Genomic DNA, 22372 nt, shown 5'->3' with positions numbered 1-22372 from the left:
GTCCTTCAGCCATTCTGTTGTTGCTTTAATAGGATTGCTTTATTTTAGATTTTAATTATGAGTGCTTATATTTCAATGCATGCATAACTGGTTTTTATACTTCGTAGGCCACTTAGAAGTCTAGGATTGTGTTAAACTAAGTTTCAGACACATAGAAATTAATGTGCCCATTACTTGCATCCATTAATTTCAGTATATTTGCTCTGAGAATGACTAAGGCCCCATCTGCATTATGCATTAAAAAAAGTATCATACCACTTTAAGCGACCATTGCTTCCACCCCAAAGCATGCTGGGAAGTGTAGTTTCTTAAGGGTGCTGAGAATTGTCAGGTGACCGCTTTCCCCCTTGGTAAAGGTAAAGGTAGCCCTGACCGTTAGGTCCAGTCGCGAACGACTCTGGGGTTGCACACTCATCTTGCTCTATAGGCCAAGGGAGCCTGTGTTTGTCCACAGACAGTTTTTCCGGGTCATGTGGCCAGCATGACTAAGCCACTTCTGGTGAACCAGAGCAGCGCACGGAAACTCCGTTTACCTTCCCACTGGAGCGGTACCTATTTATCTACTTGCACTTTGATGTGCTTTTGAACTGCAAGGTTGGCAGGAGCAGGAACCGAACAACAGGAGCTCACCCCATTGCGGGGATTCGAACTGCCGACCTTCTGATTGGCAAGCCATTCTGCAAATTGTAGCTCTGGTAGTGTTAGACTCTGGACATGCAGTGAGCCCCACAACACCGTTACAATTGGGCTTGGACTGGCAGGCTCAAACGGAGGAAGAAGATAAAGCAGGTACTTTGCAACCAGTCTAAAAGGCACAGCATAAAAGGAAAAAGGGATGAGGAGGGCAGAGGAAAAGAAAAGCAAACTCAGGTAGCAGTTCTTAAATAGCAGTCCTCATAATAACCAGCTGTTGGGGCACCAGTTCAGGGACAGGAAGAGCCCAATGGAGGAGACTGAATGAACTGGTGTTCCCATCTCTTCCACTGAGGCAGCTTGTTGGAGTGGCTGCTTCCAAGCGGCAGTTAAGGAAAAAGAAAGATCGTGGGACCACCCCCAGCTAACCAACCTCACAGGGTTGTTTTGAGGATAAAATGGGGTGCACCACACCAAGTTCCTTGAAGGAAAGGCAGCATAGAAATGAAATGAAATGAAATATAATGAACTAATGAACAAACGGTAGCCCCAGGAGAATTTCTTTCTCCATTTAAAAGGCTATTAGCTTCTTGTACCTTCGTTTCCTAATTAATGCCTGCATGGAAAAAAATGAAATAGAATTCACCCCCACTTCCTTTTCCAGTTCCTCCTTTGGTCACTGCTGCAGAGCAGATGGTTTAAAAGGCAATTGAACACTCTCCCCTTTCCCCGAAATCATTTAAGTGAACGGTAAGTGATTTTGTTAAAGGGGGGAAAAACGGATCTGTGTTTGTGCAGCAGCCTTTGAACTGGAGCTCCTTTGATGTGTCACAAGCGCAGAGGGACCATCGCCGTGTTGGCGGGTCTCCTTGGGACTCCAAAGGGCTGCGGAGATGAAGGCAACTCGGTGATCCATCAGCGCCGAACAGGATGAAAGAGCCTGGAATGGCGGGAGATGGGGAGAAGGCAGAGGAAGGGCGGGGGTCTCAAAGGAAAATGGAACAGCCTCACAAAGCAAATTGGACAAGCACAGCCAGAACTGGACACACCTGGAGTCAATATGAATAAACTTGGGTCTCACATTCTGAGACAATGTGATTTTTAGGCGATTATATATACACAAATTGTGCCAATATCAATCAAATCCATGTGCCAGGCGGCAGCAGATTTTGAGTTAGCAACAGCTCCCCCTGCTCTGCTGCCCATGGATTTGATAATCTGTATCTCTCTTCTTCTTTTGCAGCATCTGACTTGCATCCATCTTTAGATATACATCTCTTCAAGTTCTCTCCATTGTTCTCTGTTTAGCATGTCCACCCAATGTATGGGTGGTGCTCTGCAGGGCTGGGCCTGTCCATGAGGTGAGGCAGTTGCCTCAGGCGGCAGGCTGAGGGACAGCTGGGAAGAGCGACAGATCTTGGCCCCGAAGAGTGTACTGCTCGCTGTCTTCTGAGCTTGTTGCCCTCCTCCTCCTCCTCCTCCTCTCCTCCTCCTCCTCCTCCTCTGTTTTGGCTCAAGTGGCAAAACGTCCTGGGCCAACCCTGGTCATCCTCTTGGTCTTTCAGAATTGTAGGGTCTCCATACTAACACTGCTTTATTCCACTGGCCTAAGTTGCCTCTTCTTGTTCTTATTTTTTCTCCTCCTCCTCCTCTTCTTCTATATTTATACTCTGTCTTTTCCCCTGACAGAGACTCAAAGCAGCTTACATATAAACATTAGAACAGCTAAAACATTGGGGGGGGGGAGAGAATTATAATTTAAAAACAATAAAACATTGATAGAATTAAAACTATCTCGGTCTGTCTTTCTATCTGCATGGGACACGGGTGGAGCTCTGGTCTAAACCCCTGAGCCTCTTGGGCTTACCGATCAGAAGGTCAGTGAGGGGTGAGCTCCCGTTGCTCTGTCCCAGCTCCATTCCCCCCCCCCCCCAATTAAATTTTCCATTTTACAATTTAGAGTATTCATTTAAACAACCTTAAAATATCAATGATTTCCCTTCTTCTCTTTCCATGGTTTGTTTTGCATAACATAAATCCCTGCATATTTTACATAAACTAAACCATTCAGTATTCCACTATTACATCCACCAGAACTTATTTACACTGAATTTATCTTAATGCTGTCAATGTTTTCAAATATACACAACCCCACCCCCATATATTCAATAAACATGTTCCAATCTTCTTTAAACGTTTGTTCTTCTTGTTCTCTTATTCTATACGTTAGGTCCGCAAGCTGTGCATATTCCATCAGTTCAAGTTGCCATTCCTCTTTGGTTGGGACCTCGCTCGTCTTCCATTTTTGGGCTAACAAAACACGGGCCACAGTAGTGGCATACATAAATAACCTTTTTTGACACTTGGGAATTTTCGTCTGAATTATCCCCAACAAAAAGGACTCTGGTGTTGTTGGTTGGTTTTTTTTTGGGGGGGGGGGTGTGCTTTTAAACATTTGTTCCCAGTTCATTATGAATTATTTCCTAGTACTCCCACATATTTACACCTGAAACCAGCCAGCGCTGCATGGATTTGTGCCAACTTCCTCCTCCTTGTTCCCAGAATGCCTTGCCAAAAAAACCCTCGGTGGAAAAGGACACCCTCTTTTCCTGCAGTGACATCACACTGTCCCCCATTACCCTGGCAACCTCCCTCTTGTGCCTGGTTGATGACTTCCACTGAGGGACCAATGGGATGGCCATCGGCTCCATTGTTTCTTCAAGGACCCACCACCCCCAGGCTGGCCTCCTGAGGGAATTAGCTGGTGCTATTCCCAGCCTTTGTTAAGTCCAGGAATCCATGTGTTTGCTCAAACTCTGACCCTTCACTGAATGGAAGGATTATGGGGAGGCTGCCCGCCCCCAATTCACAACAATATCTTCAGTTAGCTTGGACCTAAACCATGTAGGGCTTTATCAGTCACAACCAGCACTTGGAATTGTGCCTGGAAACAGACCAGTAGCCAGAGGAGCTGTTGTCTGCTCCTTATAACCGGCCCTGGTCAATAATCCGGCTGCAGTTATTCAACTGAAGCCCAAACTCTTTCTTTTAGGGTTAATGGATGCACAACTGGAAAAGGACTATGGAATATTATTCCTATATGATTACAGTGGTGAGATATGCACAAAGATGGAAAGATACAGTCCTACCTGCCGAGAAGGAATGGTTGATAAAATTATCAGACTCAGCTAAGATGGCCAAGTTAACATGCTTAATTAGAGAAAAATCATTACTGACATTTATCAAGGATTGGCATCTTCTTACGGACTTGAAAGAGAATATGAACTTGTAATATCAGGATTTGGAGATTGGAAAAAAATATTGGCTTATTGAATAGCTGGATTTTAATGAGTGAATGCTACATTTAGCTGCAGGAAAGAGAAACAGAAGTATTTTTTTCTTTTCTTCCCCTCCTCTCTCTTTTCATTTCTTTCCTTCCTTTCCTCTTTTTCCCTTTTCCTTCTCTTCTCTTCCATTCCTTTTTAGGTAAGATTTTAGAAACATTTCTTTTTTGGGGTGTATGATAAAAAATATACTTTGTATACTTTGTATGAACTTTTGCATAACTTTGGATAAGTATTTACCTATATCCATCCATCCATCTATTCATCCAATCTGGCTGCTGCTCTCTGAGCCAGTCGAAGTTTCTGACCATTTTTCAAAGGCAGCCCCATCATGTGGGACTGCATCTCACTAATCCAAATGGATGTACCTAAGGTGTGCTTCATTGCGGTCAAATTAGGCATCTCATATGGCTACTCAAACTTCTCAGCCTTTTCCACTACATCCCTGACTTTTGATCTTTGTCGTATCCAATTTTTAGTTTTTCTATCTTTTAACGCTATTCCTAATATCACATGTTCCATGGCATGTTGTGTTATTCTTAAGCTGTTCGTGTGTCTCCAGTTCTCCACTAAAGGTAATATGCATATACTGAATACTTTAGCTTTCAAGTCTAAAGAAATATTTTCATTTTTCATTGTAAAGCTGAGTTTTCCAAAGGCCGCCCATGATGGTTTTGTTCTCTTTATTTCCACTGTTTGGTTTCCTCTTCCCCATGTGATTTCTTTTGTCCAAATAGATGTATTCTCCATCTTGCTCCATTTATTTAAACCACGGTTTATTGTTGCCTCAGTAACAATGGTTTGTTCAGGCGAAACACCCTGTGGAAAGTGTGCAGTAGGAAGGCTGAGCTTATGCTCAGTCAGGTTTTAATAAAGCCAACTTTTAAGGGTTCACATGCTGTGCAAATGTAGCCTTTGTCTGCTGCAGAAGGACTCCCCTTCCTATCTCCTTACGCATTTGCACACTCCTCTTATTAGAAAAATAAAATTCGACTTAAAATGGCATTTCAAGGTCATGCCGCTGCTCCTCCCTGTCGCTGGGGAATCCTCACTTTACCAGCTTCTGCTGAAGAGGCTTTTTGTGAGGCACCAGCAAACCGAGAGGCAGAGAGGCGATTGTCTCCTTTGCTCTGCGATGAGACGCGCGATGGAAATGGGATTCCTCTCGGCTTTACAAAACCAGCCTCCTCCGGGAACACGAGAGGACAGAGACGCGTCTGCTGCAAAGATAGCTGGCTGCGTTTTCATTTCCCGCTGCCTCAGTCTCCTTCCTTCCCATCCGATCTCTTTCTCACTCATTCTGCAGACAGCCGGGTCTCCTTATCTCTCCTCAACCATTTCCCTCTTTGGTCTCTTGCAAATAATCTGGAAGAAATATTCTGTTCGGGGCCTCTGGATGGTAGGAAGTTCTAGGGTCAATCTCTGGCTCCAGGTCGGGGGGGGGCACCTCAGGCCTAGGGGCTAGATGTGGCCCCTTAGGCTGCTCTATCAGGCCCCTGGCATAGCTCCTGGGCCATACCTCTCACTCGTGATTTAACCAGGAACATGTCCTTGAACTGTGACAACACCTGAATGGAAGATGGAGAGTGAGGTGTGTCTGGCCACACCCCATTTTGCCACACCCACCACTGGGATGATGTGGCCCCGAGAAGGTTACTCAGGAAGGAATTCGGCCCCCTGGCTGAAAAAGCTACCCCTCCCCTGCTGAAGCCGCACTTTGTTTGTTTTTAAATATGATTTTTATTAAATTTTCTGTTTTACAATTTCAGATAATTTTACATACTCAAGATATTTTACATACTCAAGATATTTTTTTTACATACTCCCTTCTCTTTCCATGGTTCATTTTACATATCTTATATCCCTGCATATTTTACAAAAACTATACCAATCAGTTTTCCATTATTACATCCATCAACACTTATTTACGCTGTTGAATTGATCTTAATGCTGCCTGTGTTTTCAGCTGTACGTACCGTAATTATTTCCCACATATTCAACAAACATTTTCTGATCTTCTTTAAACATATGTTCATCTTGTTCTCTTATTCTGTATGTTAAGCCACAATTTTGACAAGGCTCAGCTGGTGATTTTGTGAGATCTGTTGAAAGCCAGCGTGGCATAGGGGTCAGAATGCTGGACTAGGACATGAGACCAGGGTTCATAGAATCATAGAATTGTAGAGCTGGAAGGATCCCCAGTGATCATCTAGTCCAACCCCCTGCAATGCAGGAATATGCAGATGTCCCATACGGGGATTGAACCTGCAACCTTGGCATTATCAGCACCACACTCTAACCAACTGAGCTACCCAGGTTCAAATCCCCTCTCGAGCATACAGCTCACAGGGGTAGTCATGGTCCCTCAGCCTAAACCTACTTTGCAGAGTTGTTGTGAGGATGAAGGTGGGGAAAACTACGTGCCCCACTTTGAGTTCCTTGGAAGGAAGGTGGGACATAAGGATATAACGAAACGACGACGACAACAATGTGCAAATATATAAGCAAGCCCTGAATAGGCAGACTTTGCCAGATTAGTGTAGCCTGTAGTGAGGAACCTCAGGCCTGGAGGGGCCAAATGTGCTCCCTGCCCCCACTCCCTATCTGCCCCTATCACACCCCTCTTCCTACCCCTCCTCTGCCTCACTGTGCCTTTCCCCTGGCTTTTATGTTTATTAATGATTGAATTTTTTCCCCAGTTTATATCCTGCCCTTCCAAATGAGCCCAGGACAGCAACCATGCAAATACAGTCATACCTCGGGTTACAGATGCTTCGGGTTGTGCGATTTCGGGTTGTGCACAGCGCCAAACCCGGAAGTACTGGAACGGTTTACTTCCAGGTTTCGCTGCTTGCGCATGTGCAAAAGCGCTAAATCACACTTTGCGCATGCGCAGAAGCGCCGAATCGTGACCTGCGCATGTGCAGACACAGTGCTGCAGGTTGCGGGCGCTGCGGGTTGCAAACATGCTTCCCGCATGGATCACGTTCGCAACCCAAGCGTCCACTACTAAAACAAAAGGTAGTGTGGTATAGTGGTTAGAGTGTTGGACTAGGACCTGGGAGACAAGAGCAGCCTGATGGATCAGGCCAGTGGCCAAACTGTTTTTTTTAAAAAATAATATTTATTACTTTTCCAACAATTTAAACACTACAAAACAAAATAAACCATACAATTAAACTAACAAAACAAAATAAAAACAATTTAAAACACACCAAACAATTTCAATATCTTATCTTTCATTCACTTAATTCAGCGACCTCCTCACACCTCCCTTTTTGTATTCCACTTCTGTTAATTGTTTCAGCAATTCCTTTCCATCTTCCTCTGTTTTCTAGCCTATAATTATCTTAACATATTCTAACCTTATTTTTTCCTTAATTCCTAATAGCATTTCTACTAAAGCCATATAACTTCATTTCCATATTTTTCTAACATTCATTAATTTTACAGTATTTCTGTAAATAGTCTTTAAACTTTTCCCAATCTTCTTCCACCGACTCTTCTCCCTGGTCTCGGATTCTGCCACTCATTTCCACCAATTCCATATAGTCCATCAACTTCATCTGCCATTCTTCCCGGGTGGGTAGATCTTCTGTCTTCCAATAAGGCCAGTGGCCAAACTGGTCCAGCATCCTGTTCCCACAGTGACCAACCAGATGTCCATGATGGAAAACCCACAAGCAGGATCCGGGCACAAGAGCAGCCCTCTTCCCTCCTGTGGTTTCCAGCAATTGGTATTCAGAAGCATTACTGCCTCCGACCATGAAGGTGGAACAGCAACCATTGATAGCCTTCCCTCCATGTATTTGTCCAGTCCTTTTATAAAGCCAGTTTGGTGGCCATCGCTGCTTCCTGCGGGAGGGAGTTCCATAGTTTAACCATGTGAAACTTTCTTTCATCTACCCTGAATCTTCCAACATTCAGCTTCGTCGCATGTCACCGAGTTCTACCCTCAACTAGATAAATGTACAGTTATACCTCATGTTACGGATGCTTCAGGTTACGTCTTTTCAGGTTGCATCCCGCGGCGACCCGGAAGTACCAGAAAGGGTTACTTCTGGGTTTCGCTGCTCGCGCATGTGCAGAAGCGCTAAATAATGCTTTGCGCATGTGCACAAGCACCAAATCGCCCCGCGCACCTGCGCAGATACGGCGCTTCAGGTTGCGCTCTTTTCAGGTTGCGAACGGGCCTCCGGAACGGATCCCGTTCGCAACCAGAGGTACCACTGTAGTTATCTAGCATCATAATACAGTGGTACCTCAGGTTAATTACTTAATTCGTTCCGGAGGTCCGTTCTTAACCTGAAACTGTTCTTAACCTGAAGCACCACTTTAGCTAATGGGGCCTCCCGCTGCTGCCGTGCTGCCGGAGCACGATTTCTGTTCTCATCCTGAAGCAAAGTTCTTAACCTGAGGTACTATTTCTGGGTTAGCGGAGTCTGTAACCTGAAGTGTATGTAACCTGAAGCGTATATAACCCGAGGTACCACTGTAGATGTATTCATCTTTAAGGCACTACAAGACCCTCCTTGTTGATTTATCTGGGGCAAGGACCAGACATTATAAGGACCGCCCCCGATAAATAGAGGAACTTGGGGTACATCGAATTTAATCTCCAAAACCCTACAGCCCTTGGCCTTTGCTCTCGGAGGCAGGTTGGGTCGGCTTCAACCTGGGCCGACTCTAGCTATCATTCAGCACCCTCCTTCCTCACTCTGCCAGCACCCCCACAAAGAGGAGAAGTTTCATTTAAAAGCACTTGATTCACCCCCTCTCCCCCTCCCTCTCCTCCTCCGATCGGCAAGATTAAAAAGCGTGCACCAGAGGTTGTTTTCAAGCAGAGTTGACCTTCTGTTCTGGCTCCTGATTGCCGCGGAGAGCCGAACGTTTTAATGGGCTGGCGTCTTGGAGATAGATGCCGCCGGGAACATAACGGATGGCTCCATCAATTTCTAACAGTCCTAACTAGTTCACTCGACACTTCTGGAATGGCAATGCTGCTAGCCGGGTGCTGCTGCCTCTCACTGGGGTGGGCCTTGCCAACTTGGTGCCCCCCCAACCCCAAGTCAGCTCAACCTGGTGCCCTCCGGACATTGCTGTACTACAACTCCCATCAACCCCACGCAGCACAACACGGTGCTCTCCAGATATTGTCTTCATAAGAGGAATAAACGAATTTATGGAGGAGAAGGCTACCAGTGGCTACTAGCCATAACAGTTATGCTCTGCCACCTCCGTTGGAGGTAGCAATGTTTCTGAATACCACAGTCTTGTGTTCAAATTCTGTTTGCAGGTTTTCCCATCATGGGCATCTGGTCAGCCACTGTGAGAACAGGATGCTGGACCAGAGGGGCTGCTGGCCTGATCCAGCAGGCCCTTTTCATGTTCTTGTGATTATACTTGGGGCTCATCCACTGGTACCTGGACTCAAGGAACCCACTTTGAGGGCCCCTGGAGACAGGGCCAGATTAAGGTCTTTAGAGGCCCTAATGTAATTTAACTCCCTGCTAAATTTAACTCCCTGCTAAAATGTAATTCTGAATAAAAACAACTGGAAAAAACAAAGTACACACTCGTTTTTATGTATTAATTATTATAATATAATAATATAATATAATATAATATAATATAATATAATATAATATGATAATATATAGAAATCAAATCCAGAACTCATAATTCAGAATAATGAAACATGGATTTATTGCCACACATGCAGGATCTGATTCCTTTGCATTATTTTGATTTACATTAACAGGACAGTCACACCATGCCAGTTCAGGTGGGGATGAGTAATGAAAAGAGACCAGAAACAGGGGGAGGAGTGTGGAGGGCAAGGAAGTCTAAGAAAGTCCTGATTCCACCACCCCACTGATGTTCTTTTTGAAATATCAAATCCTTCCTTTCTTTCTTTCCTTCCTTCCTTCCTTCTTTCTTTCCTTCCTTCCTTCCTTCCTTCCTTCCTTCCTTCCTTCCTTCCTTCCTTCCTTCCTGTCTTAAAACCCACTCTCCCTGGATTCTAAGGGCTGGCAATGTGTGGAGTGGGGATTCTTGCTCCCCCAAGTCTCCAGTTGGGGGAGCACAACATGAGGTTGCAGCTGAGGAGCAGAATAATGACCCTTTTCCACCTGCCTCTATTGTTCCCTCTATAAACATGCCCCCTTGCCACATTTAGGCTGGGGGGAAAGTCCTCTAATAGGACAAATACTATAGAAGGCTTTTTTCAAGCTTAATGGTTCATTTTGGGGAATGTATCTTCCTGAAGGGAAGCCTCTTGCCTCCCCTGCTGCACATCTCCAGGAATATATTTTTTTTAAGTTAAACATCGAAAAAGCAAGAATATTTTTTGTTGCTGAATTGCTGGCAGGGGGCATGGAGTGGGATAAATGTCTGTGTTGGGGGCCCACAACAGTTCATCCAGTTTGCCAATCAGCTCATGGGCTTAAATATTTTGGTGTGGTTGCATCCTGCACCGCACATCCTTTATTTAGCAGGGAGTTAAACTAGATGATATCTGAGATCCCACTCTGTCATTCCACAGCTGACCCAGGAAGACTTGTGCCATATATATATATTTCATAAAATTTATACACCAGTTGTTTGGGGGAAAAGACCCTCAAAGTGGTTTGCAGAAAAGCTAACACAATAAAACACCCACAAAGAAAAATTAACTACTAAAAACAAATTAAAACTTGCACCAACCATTTGGACAGGCTTGCCTAAACAGAAATGTTCTCAGCAGGCACTGACAAAAGTACAATGAAGGATCCTGCCTGATATCAATATGCAGGGAGTTCCAAAGTGTCAGTAAAAGGTAAAGGTAAAGGGACCCCTGACCATTAGGTCGAGTCGTGGCCGACTCTGGGGTTGCAGCGCTCATCTCGCTTTACTGGCCGGCTTCCGGGTCATGTGGCCAGAATGACTAAGCCGCTTCTGGTGAACCAGAGCAGCACACGGAAACGCTGTTTACCTTCCCGCCGGAGTGATACCTATTTATCTACTTGCACTTTGACGTGCTTTCGAACTGCTAGGTTGGCAGGAGCAGGGACTGAGCAACAGGAGCTCACCCCGTCGCGGGGATTCAAACCACCGACCTTCTGATCGGCAAGTCCTAGGCTCTGTGGTTTAACCCACAGCACCACCCACGTCCCTAAAGTGTCGGTGCTGCCGCACTAAAAGATTGAGCTCCTACATGATCCACCTTCTCTAACACACAGGTCATTGCCCCTTTCTGGGTAACTTTGTTTGCTGGTTCCCTGTTTGAGTGACCCCCCACCTGGATGTGAATTGCAGAGAGGTGGGCGAGACGCCACAGCTCTTGGCTTCCCTCTCTCCAGGAAAGGAAAATTAATTACCGGCTGTTAGCATTTGGATCCAGCTCCTTGTTTTCGCTACACAATGTGTTTACGGGTAGCCCTCCAAAACAACACCATCCAGGCGCTTGGAAACGGACGCCAAGGTGGGGATGGAAGTTTTAGCGCAGAAGGAGCTGGCGAGGGGAGGAGAGGCAAGGATCCAAAACCCGTGTGAATCATACGAGACAAAGTCCTGTTTACTAAATGCCAACTTCCCCATTGCTTGCGAGATTTAATATGGTGGAGGTGGATAACCATCATTCAGGAAAAATGCAGGGCCTCCAAGCTATGCTTTTGCTGTGGTTGATTTGATTTGATTTATTGCATTTATATCCCGCCATTTTCTCCAAGGAGCTCAAAGTGGCGTATATGGGTTTCCCACTCCTCATTCAATCCCCTCACCAGCCCTGTGGGGTAGGTTAGGCTGCAGTGGTGTGCGCTGAAACTTTTCGTAGGGGAACAGTTAGGGCCAGAGGCACCAGCTTGTAAGGGCGATGGTGTGTGTGTGTGATGTTGCGCCTGTCAGCATTGTGCCTTCTTCCCTAAGCTGGGCAGAAGCTTCCCGGGCTTTGGGAAGGACACAGCAGGCCTCTGAGAGGATGCTGGACCCTGCTGTCTCCATCCTAAAGCTAGGTGGGCTTTGGGAAGGTGGTAGGAGGGCTCTAGGAACCGGCAGAGCATTGCACCTCCCTTCCTAAGCAGGACAGAAGCTTTCTGGGCTTTGGGAAGGGGATGCCAGGGAAACATTTAGCCAACTAATCTAGTCCCCCTAGTCCAATGACCGCACGCTGAGAGGCAGTGACCGGCCCCCAGGGTCAGCCAGTGAGGATTTGAACACTGGTCTCCCAGGTCTGAGTCCAACAGTCTAACCACTCCACCAAACTGTCTCACACCGGTTCGGAATCATTGGAGTGGAATTTGGAACCACGTGGGCTCCAAGGTGGCTGGTGCCCATTGAGTTTGGTAGGGTAGAAGGAAGGGAGACCAACAGTAGGGGGAGCTAGGGGCAATTAATTCTAGTTTCATCCATCGCCTCCTCAGTTATACAAGGGCAACAGTGAGACTAAGGACTATGGTCTTTTCATCACCAGGCAACGACCTTTTAATTCACCCGGGTTTCCTAATTAAATTTCAACTCCAGGCTGTTTATGCAGTCTGTGCTTAAAAAAACTTTAAAAAAACCAAAAACTATGTTGTTGTTGATTTCAACAATGATACTTTGCAATTTTAGTTTTTCATGCAAATCGCCCAGGGAATATTTATTGATGGGCAGACTTATAAATTTAATATTGGCTGGTGCTAAAACCACACCTCAATCTTTATCTTTTTGTTTTTAAATTTCTAGTGGTAAAGAAGAACAGACGCTTACTCTGCGGGTTCCTCCTCTCTAAATATTGATTGAATGATTGATCAGACTGATTACATTCCCATCCCGCCTTTCCTCCCAAAGACGCTGACACTGTGGGTTCAAAAATAGAACCAAACATGCACCGGTGTGAGGAGTAAGGCGTAAATCCATGTCAGGAATTTTCCCTCCTCTTTGGCCATGTCCTGGCTGAAAGCTGTGCATCTAAGACTGTAACTAAAGGAAGCATTATGACCTCAGAAAAATCCCAGGGAGAAGTTCAACAAGCCACTATTTTGGCAACTGGCTCCAAAGGCAAGGATGGAGGCCCTTGTCCCCTTAGCGTAAAATTTCTCCTACCTGAGTACGTTGGAACAAAAGCTGTACATGACGACAAGAACTATTTCATATTTAGAGATGGTGATATGCTTGGAAGATGCAGGGACTGAGCAGATTCCCTTGCTGCATCGTTGTGACGTTTTCATTTGGCAAAGAGTGATCCAATGCTTTTGTTCCATCATATAAATAATTTCTTTCTTCTCTAATAAATACAAAGTCTCCAAAATTACCATGTATCGCCGTGACTTCAAAATAAAATAATGCGTATTAAAAGAAGAAGAAGCAAAGACAAAACCATCCAATATTTTATTCCATCAAGGGTATCACTTGGGAGAGGAAGGAGCATCTCTGGTTTCTGTTGTTTTTAAAATGAGAAATGTTGGTTAGTTAACTGCTACCAAAACTCTACTTTTTCACCCCAATCTTCTTAATGTGATTTTGCAGACCCTAAACCCCTTTCCAATAAATCTCTTCACTCCCCCCTTTGCAAAATAATACCAATATTAATTATACTAATAAACACAATTACATAAGATGAGTCCTGCAGGGTCAGGCCAGTGGCCCATCTAGTCCAGCATCCTGTCCTCACATTGACCACCCAGATGCCTGTAGGAAACTCACAAGCAGGATTCGAGCACACGAACACTTTCTCTTCCTGTTGTTTCCAGTAACTGGTATTTGGAAGAATTCCTGCCTCTAGCTGTGGAGGCAGAGCACAGTCACCTGGGCTGGTAGCAATTGATAGTCCTCTTCTCCAATAATTTGTCCAATCCTCTTTTAAAGCCATCTAGGCTGGCGGCCATCACTCCCTTCTGTGGCAGGGAGTTCCACAGTTTAACTATGTGCTGTGTGAAGAAGTATTTTCTTTATCTGTCATGAATCTTCCAACATTCAGCTTCCACAAGTTCTTGCCTTATGAGAGGGAAAGAGGGACGATTGCCAATCTTTTTAGAACATTTTTGTCACATGTATTTCGTTTTATTTATTTCCAATATCTAACAATTACAAAAATAGAGAGAAAAACAAAAACAAAATCTCAACCCACCCCACTGCATGACGGATCAATCTAGTTAAGTTTGCCAAAGTCCGATCTGTGATTTCGGTAGTTGCCACTCTTCAGGGTTATCAGTACAGTATTTTATAAAAGGCTGCCATACTTCAACAAAATCGTCGACATCATTTGTCTTATTCAATGCATGTAATGTCTCTGTTAATTTTTTTGTGATAGACCATACATTCTGTTTCCAATGAGAGATGCACAGATGTTCCAATCCTTTCCATTTTTATGCTACATCTGTTTGCCGCTCTGAGCTCTTTGGAGAGGAAGGGTGGGATATAAATTTAAAATTAAAAAAATACTAATTTAAGAAAACAAACCTTGCAACCACTTAAAAGAGAGGAAGAAGCCAGTGGTCGGTGACATTCACCTGCCCCGTGAATGTTTTTGTGCATAAATTTAGTGGCTGAATCTCCTGGGGAGTAAACCAAACCAATGACACCCCCCCCACAGACATTTCCAAATTTGAAGTGCGTGCATCACTCCCTTTCAAACTGAATGCAAGCTCTCAAATATGCAAGCCATTAAAAAAAGAGGAGAGAGAGAGAGAGAGAGAGAGAGAGAGAAGCTAAAGCTCAGAGTAGGCTCATGAATTTTTCATTGTCAGGGGAAAGAAAGGGCAGCTGAAATTGGCTAGGTGGGCCTCACACTGTTATCTTGCACGGCTGCTGCGACAGCACAGGGATTGCTAGACCTCCAGGTCTTGCCTGAAGTCTCCAGGTTTGCCTGGTTCCCAGCTGCCGGGGCTGGTAGGACTTGGAGTCTGACAACATCCAGAAGGCACAGCGTTGGTTACCCCCCCTGCTACTGTAGTAGAACAGCATAGGCCCCTGGTCAAAAAAAGACAGTGTGGTGCAGCTGGTAGAGTTTTGGACTCGGAAGACCAGGGTTCAAATCTCCACAGAGCCAGAAAGCTCACTGAGTGACCTGAAGCCAGTCACTGCCTCTCAGCCTAACCTACCTCACAGCGTTGTCGTGAGCATGGAGGAGAACCATAAATGCAACAAATACTTTCCCTCTCCTTGCCAGTTTCACTCCCCTCTCCAACTTCTCCGTCTGTCTCTTGTCTTGGGCTGAATCTTTCTGAATCATCCTATAAAAATACAGTGGTACCTCAGGTTAAGTACTTAATTCGTTCCGGAGGTCCGTTCTTAACCTGAAACTGTTCTTAACCTGAAGCACCACTTTAGCTAATGGGGCCTCCTGCTGCTGCCGCTGCTGCTGCCGCACGATTTCTGTTCTCATCCTGAGGTAAAGTTCTTAACCTGAAGCACTATTTCTGGGTTTGCAGAGTGTGTAACCTGAAGTGTATGTAACCCGAGGTACCACTGTACATTTCTTTGGTGGTTAGCAACAGGAAACTTCCAAGTCCTCGTATGCCACAATAAATGTATTTGTCTTCAAGGTGCCACACGGCACGCACACAATTTCCTACCTCCCTGTGTGTATATCTCCTCCTTTTCTTTCAACACACATCATCCCCACTCCTATCCAGGAAGAACACAGATACCTTTTGGGCACACAGATGCTTATTTTTGGTTTCTGTTAGTGTCATGGGCAGACATCTCTCCTGGCAGCTCCAGGGGGAAATCTCAGAAATGCATCGTTAGAGCTGACATGTGTAGCAGTGTGTGTGTGTGTGTGTGTGTGTGTGTGTTGTGGAAGGTGGGGTGGAGAGATTTTTTGCAAAACGAGCATCATCTTAGCACAAAAATTTGAGGGCCAGATTGTTCCAGCTCTACCGCCGATGGCAGATTTGAATGACTGCTGTGACACAGTGGAGACCCGTGGCCTTTAAAATGGTGTTGGACTGCAACTCCCATGAGCCTCCGCCGTAATGTTGAACGGTCAGGGATGATAGGAGTTGATGTCCAGCAAATATTGGGAGGGCCACAACTTATCCACTCCTGCTTTTAAAAAGAAAATGGTCGGGTTTCTAGTCCTTATGCTTGAAAGTAGGTTGTTGTTGTTTAGTCGTTTAGTCGTGTTCAACTCTTCGTGACCCCATGGACCAGAGCACGCCAGGCACTCCTGTCTTCTACTGCCTCCCACAGTTTGGTCAAACTCATGCTGGTAGCTTCCAGAATACTGTCCAACCATCTCGTTCTCTGTCGTCCCCTTCTCCCTGTGCCCTCAATCTTTCCCAACATCAGGGTCTTTTCCAGGGAGTCTTCTCTTCTCATGAGGTGGCCAAAGTATTGGAGCCTCAGCTTCAGGATCTGTCCTTCCAGTGAGCACTCAGGGCTGATTTCCTTAAGAGGTTTGATCTTCCTGCAGTCCATGGGACTCTCAAGAGTCTCCTCTAGCACCATAATTCAAAAGCATCAATTCTTCGGCGATCAGCCTTCTTTATGGTCCAGCTCTCATTTCCACACATCACTACTGGGAAAACCATAGCTTTAACTATACGGACCTTTGTTGGCAAGGTGATGTCTCTGCTTTTTAAGATGCTGTCTAGGTTTGTCATTGCTTTTCTCCCAAGAAGCAGGCGTCTTTTAATTTCGTGACTGCTGTCACCATCTGCAGTGATCATGGAGCCCAAGAAAGTAAAATCTCTCACTACCTCCATTTCTTCCCCTTCTATTTGCCAGGAGGTGATGGGCCCAGTGGCCATGATCTTTGTTTTTTTGATGTTGAGCTTCAGACCATATTTTGCGCTCTCCTCTTTCACCCTCATTAAAAGGTTCTTTAATTCCTCCTCTCTTTCTGCCATCAAGGTTGTGTCATCTGCATATCTGAGGCTGTTGATATTTCTTCCGGCAATCTTAATTCCGGCTAGGGATTCATCCAGCCCAGCCTTTCGCACGATGAATTCTCCATATAAGTTAAATAAGCAGGGAGACAATATACAGCCTTGTCGTACTCCTTTCCCAATTTTGAACCAATCAGTTGTTCCATATACACAATGGCTATTGTTATTTCAGAAGCCAGAGGATTCCAGCTCCCCGCAGCCTCAGTCAACATGGCCAATCATCAGGGGTGATGAGAGTTGGAACACCTGGAAGGCCACAGCTTCCTCATCCTTGCTTTGAAAAAGAAAACGTCAAGTTTCTAGTCCTCATGCTTGAAAGCCAGATACGCAATGCCTATTGTTATTTAAGAAGCCAGAAGATATCAACTCGGCCAGCATCGCCAGTTGTCAGGGGGTTGGAGTCCAGAAATATCTGGAGGATCATAGATCCTCCAACCTTGGACTGCATGAGGTTTTGTTTTTTTTGAGCTTTCTGTGGGGAAATCACAGACAAAAATACCGGGGCGGGGGGAAGGCAACTGCTGGAGGAAGAGAACCTCAGTTAATTGAGTACTTTCAATGCTTTTCAATAATTTTTGTGGATCTAGGGGGGCAGCTGCCGTCCTGCCCCCCCAGCTATGCCCATGTGCTCTACCACTGAGCTACAGCCTGTCACTTCACTTCCTAAGTCCTGCAAGCATCCAGCTGCTAGCTGTAGTTTTCTGCAAAGTCCACAGTTTTTTTAAAAGGTCTTTTGCAATGCAAGTTTCTTTAAGAGAGGTTTCTTGATCAAGTTCTCAAATGAATGAATGAATGGAACTTTATTTGCGTCAGCCGTCGGCCATAGCAACAAAAGACATTGCGATATACACAGAACAAAATAAAAAGCCGGTTATATAAAACACAGTTTAGGGTCCTGAATCAGCAGTCAAATAGCGGACCTTATTCTGATTGCCCCAGCTAAGAACCTTGATCAAGTTCTCAAAGCAGTAAGGAACTGAGCTCCCAGGAAAGGCAACTGTCCTGAAACACATTGGGTCTATCTGCAGTAAGGCACCTTTGAGACACCTTTGTTTTCCTCCTCCAGTGCTGACTGGCAGCAGATCTTAGAGGTTTCAGACAAGCAGCCTCTCCCAGCCCTGCCTGGAGATGCTATTTGGGATTGAACCTGGGACCTGCTGCATGAAAAGCAGATGCCTTGGCCAAAGCAAGATTCTGGCCATTATTCTGAATGAAGGGCTGCCTTAAGGAGGAGCATAGGAAACTGGCTTATACTGACCATTTGTCCATCCGGTTCAGTATCGGCAACAGGCGTCTCTCTCAGACACACCTGGAGATGCCTGGGATTGCACCTGTGTCCAAAGGGGGACCAAAATGATCAAGGGGGTGGAGCAACTCCCCTGTGAAGAAGGCTGCAGCATTTCACATTTTTTTAGTTTAGAGCAGAGGTTTTCAACCGGCTCCCTTGACCAACTGCATTCTTTCTGCAGCACCTTGTGGGGTTCAGAAGCCCAGTTATGTCACCCCTTGCCTGCAGAGCCGGCAGCCCCTCACCCCTTCTTGAACACCCTCCCTTGGGGAGTGTTCCCTCAGCCTCTTCTCCCCTCTCCTTGGGAGTCCTCCAGGCAGCTGCAGCTGCTACTCCTGGTCTTTGAGCTGCCCCCTCTGTCCCAAAGACAGGTGCCTCCTCCTCACACTGCCCCACAGGGGCCCAGGAAGCACTCCCTGGCCAACCCTAGAGGCACCATTCACCTGCGTAGCTTGTAGCCAGGGCTGCTGAAATAAACACTGTGCAAGCCTTTGGGAGGCAGAGATGTGAGAGGGCATCAGACGAGGGAGGGAAGGAAAGAGGGGCAGAGGCCAGTGTTGCCTACGGCACCCCTGACCATCATTCAAGGCACCCCAGGGTGCCATGGCACACTGATTGAAAACCACTGGTTTAGAGAAACAGTGAGCAAGAGGTGACATTAGAAGGTCATAAAATTATCCATGGCATGGGGAAAGTGGGTGGAGGAAAGTATTTCTTCTTCTCTCGCAACACTAGAACATGCGGACATCCAATGAAGCCGAATGTTGGAACATTCAGAACAGGTAAAAGAGTTCTTCTTCGCTCAGTGCACAGTTAAACCGTGGAACTCCCTCCCACAGGAAGCAGTGATGGCCACCAACCTAGAAGGCTTTAAAAGAGGACTGAATAAATTCATGGAGGAGGAGAGGGCTATCAGAGCCATGATAGCTCTGCTGTCTCCACACTTGGAGGCAGCAAATGCTTCAGGATACCAGCTGCTGAAACCACAGGAGGAGAGAGGGCTCTTGTGTTCAGGTCCTGCTTGTGGGCTTCCCAAAAGAAGGCATCTGGCTGGCCACTGTGAGAAGATGCTGGACCAGATGTGCCATTGGCCTGATCCATCAGATTCTTATGTTCTTACCTTCTGCATGCAAAATAGATGCTCCAGCATGGAGCTCCCTTAAGGAATGCTGCAACCTTCCTGATTCCAGCTGTGTACCTGATGATGGCCTGCAACCTTCCTTTTGTGCTCTGACCCACAACTTTCTTTCTCCCCTGCCCCAAAGGGATCCATCCACCCCACAGTCACCTTCCTTTCCTGTTTCAGTCTTCTCTCTTCTACCCAAAGTGTCCTCAAGCATTTGCTCTCACCCAACCCCCTCCTCGACTCTACTATATATATAAAGAAAGGCTTCCCTTCCTGATTTATGCAGGGTGTTTGCAGGTTTTATGATTGCCATTTACCGGTTTATTTAGAGATTTTAATTTCTCTGGCTGTGATTTACCGCACCGCACAGCAGCAGCAGCAACACGCCAAGCTTCGCTCTGCTACAGCGTTCTGCTAATGTGAGGAGAGCCGCACAACAGATCCCAGAAGTTGCTTCAAATTAAAGAAGCGTCTGGGAAAATAAATTGATAAAAATGAGACAAGGTTTCACACACATACCCCCCCCCACCAAAAAAATCTCTGCTGTGGAGGAGTGGAGAACTCTAGAACAGCCTTTCTCAACCTGGCCATATGTTTTGGACCACAGTTCCTTTCAGCCCCAAACCAAAAGTTTTAGATTATAGCCCCCATCAGCCCCCAGCAAAGATGATTCACACCACAGCTTGCAACAGATCCTGCCCAAATGTTTCTGACCATAACTGCCACCTGCCTCAGCCCAGATATTTTGGACTGTAATGTCCACTAGCCCTAAACCCAGATGTTTTCGACCACCGCTCCCATCTGCCTCGGTCCAGATGTTGTGGACTACAAGGCCTATCAGCCGTAGCTGGTGCAGGGAAGCCTGATCTAGAACAATGGTTGGCCACTACAGTGGTACCTCAGGTTACATACGCTTCAGGTTACAGACGCTTCAGGTTACAGACTCCATTAACCCAGAACTAGTACCTCAGGTTAAGAACTTTGCTTCAGGATGAGAACAGAAATCGTGCTCCGGCGGCACGGCAGCAGCAGGAGGCCCCATTAGCTAAAGTGGTGCTTCAGGTTAAGAACAGTTTTAGGTTAAGAACGGACCTCCAGAACGAATTAAGTTCTTAACCCGAGGTACCACTGTACTGTAGTTTAAAAACTTAAGCTCCTTGGACCAGAGACCTGCTTCTTTGTTACTAAGCTCTAACAATATCAAATGGGCTTTACTGTATTAACAAACAACAAGGGATCCTGGGAGTTGTGCACTCAGGACTGGCCCACCCATGAGGCGGGGTGATGCAACTGCCTCGGGTGGCAGAAACCCCTGAGGTGGCATCTACACTGCCACCTCCACTGTTGGTGGAGAAACGCCACAGGCATCAGTGCCAATTTCGGGTGAGATGTTGGCAGAACCTGCTGCCGCGACCATCACACTTTGCCCTGCCACCACATAACCTAGGTAAAGGGTGCTTTGGCAGGGGCAAGGAGTGGATGGCAGCAGGGCAGGACGGCCCTTACTGCATTGCTTCCAGCAGTAAAACCAGACTTGGTGCCCCAGTGTGTACTAAAAGATAGTTTAGAACAGGGTTTCCCAAACTCGGGTCTCCAGCTGTTTTTGGACTACAACTCCCATCATCCCTAGCTAGCAGGGCCAGTGGTCAGGGATGATGGGAATTGTAGTCCCAAAACAGCTGGTGACCCAAGTTTGAGAGACTTTATGTGTTTTTCCCACTAGCCTTTTCTCACTGTTCCTCCCCCCCCCCTTTTGGAAAAACTATAAATTGAGAAAATGCACAACAATCACCTACGAAAATATGGCAATATGGAAAAACTTCTGTATCGACCAAACGTCGATTTCCAAAGAGGTTCTCTTTCATTCCTGCGGTTTGTTTGGCATTTCCCTTTTTAACATTTCCCTTTGCCCTTTCCCTGTCGAATACTTTCGGAGCGGCTTTCAAAGCCAACGGCGCCGAGTGCAATAAACCGAGAAGCTCTCAGACTCTTCTCCAGAATCCAGCGTGATTCCCCCCCCCCTCTTTCTCCTGCGCCTCCCGCTCTTCTCCTCTAGGGGGCTCTGTGGATCGGGGAGGAGGCCGTCCCTTCTTGCACCAAGCCAGGGCCGGCTCTATGGCACGGAGCTGTCCAGCACTTCAGGAGGCGAAGCTCAGTAGTGGAGGATGCTGCAAAGACGGAGCCAGAAAGAGCCTTGAGGGGAGCTGGGTGCGCTCGGGAGCGGAGAGGGTGGGCTTTGGGGAGGCTGCAAGAACAGGGTGGGGTGTCCCAGGGCTGGTTGGCCCTGGGCTGGAGGGCCCAGGGAGCCAGGAGGACTGAGCTCCAGCGGAACCAAGGAAAACGAGGCTGGCAAGAGCGAGGCCAAACCCCATCTGCAGTTATTGGCACGGACACAAGATTGCGCTTCCTTCTCCAGCAAGGTAGGGAAAGGAGATATGGGGCGGGGGAAATCCTGGCTGGGGGTTGGGGGGCTGAAGGTGCACGCTCTGCCTGCGTCTGCTGGGGAAGTGGGAGCAAGGAGGGGGGGACCATTACAGATCGCAAAGGCTTGTTAGAAGACACAGCAGTTTTGGTGTCGGCGTCTGGGGCGGAGGGAGGGAGGCAGAGCTAGCAGGAGGTATCTTGGCTCCAGTCCCATCTGCTGTGTGCTTGATATTTCTTTGCAAAGAGCAGGTGGGGAGGGGGGGGAGGCACCATGCAAGGGCTGGGGGTGGGGAGGATTGTCCGCCGTTGTGTCTCCCGGGAGGGGAAGGCTTAGAAGGCTGGCCTCTCCCAACAACCCTGTTCTCCTGCATGCGTTGGAAAACAAATAAGCAAGGCTGGACGGGATGAGACTCTGGTTGAGGTTGGGTCGATGCAAAGGGAGGCGGGGGGGGGGTGCCATGCCTCTCCCCAACAACACACGCCCAAGACCTCAGTTTTCTAGGATAGAAAAGGGGGAGCAAGACTCACAAAGAGAGAGAGAGAGAGAGAGAGAGAGAGAGAGAGAGGGAGGGAGGGAGGGGGAGAGGGAGACAGATGGAGGGGACACTGAACTACAGTAATTTGACAGCTCTCCTTCAGAGGCTGGTGGGGAGAAGGACAGACACGGGTCTTCTCCTTGACTGGCTGAGCTCAGTTGTCTAGGGAC

General features: G+C 46.7%; 1 protein-coding gene across 3 annotated transcripts in view; it reads left to right on the top strand.

The window, feature by feature from the left end:
* The first annotated feature begins 21337 nt into the window (after positions 1–21337).
* Positions 21338–22372, top strand: part of LOC310750065 (uncharacterized protein) — a 117730-nt gene continuing 116695 nt past the window's right edge. For all 3 annotated transcript variants that reach the window (XM_083587721.1, XM_083587719.1, XM_083587720.1), the window contains exon 1: positions 21338–21662. The gene's annotated coding sequence lies outside the window, so the exon portion shown is untranslated. The remainder of the gene's footprint in view (positions 21663–22372) is intronic.

The sequence above is a fragment of the Podarcis filfolensis genome (assembly GCF_964270895.1).
Source record: "Podarcis filfolensis genome assembly, chromosome: 15".
In the NCBI taxonomy this organism is placed as follows: domain Eukaryota; kingdom Metazoa; phylum Chordata; class Lepidosauria; order Squamata; family Lacertidae; genus Podarcis; species Podarcis filfolensis.
The sequence above is the reverse complement of the archived record's forward strand: the minus strand, read 5'-3'. Positions and strand labels throughout refer to the sequence as shown.